Raw genomic sequence first — 525 nt, forward strand, 5'->3', positions numbered from 1 at the left:
TCGTAATCATATATACAAGGAAATCATTATGTACTTATGCATGAGCTATATGGTCTTCCCGGTTTGCATAACATTTACCCCCTTGGTAAAACATGTATAAGGGTGTGGCTCTGTAAAGTTCTCGCCCCACATATATGCTTTCCGTACACGACTCTAATCTAATATTCAGTAACCTTTCTCTGTAATACATTAGAAAGTGGCATATGGGACTGAACTCGGCAATGCTATAACGACATGGAAACGATACATATTTATTGTCTGTTTTACGTATTCATTTGACATTTACCATATTTGGGAGTTGTAATTGTGTTTCCTCCCTAATACCACACTTAATGTCTAAAACCACATGGCATTTAAGTGCTCGAGGCTTCCACGGCAATATTTAAAGCAAATGGAGTTAACGTTGAAATTTCATTATTTAAACTTTTACTTGATACATTTTTCACGTTTGGATATGACTTTAGGTGCATTAGTGTGGGTATACTTCACTGAAAGCCGGGTTGTTATTTTTGTTCATAACTTAAT

This window comes from Penaeus monodon, chromosome 32, assembly GCF_015228065.2.
Source record: "Penaeus monodon isolate SGIC_2016 chromosome 32, NSTDA_Pmon_1, whole genome shotgun sequence".
NCBI classification, from domain to species: domain Eukaryota; kingdom Metazoa; phylum Arthropoda; class Malacostraca; order Decapoda; family Penaeidae; genus Penaeus; species Penaeus monodon.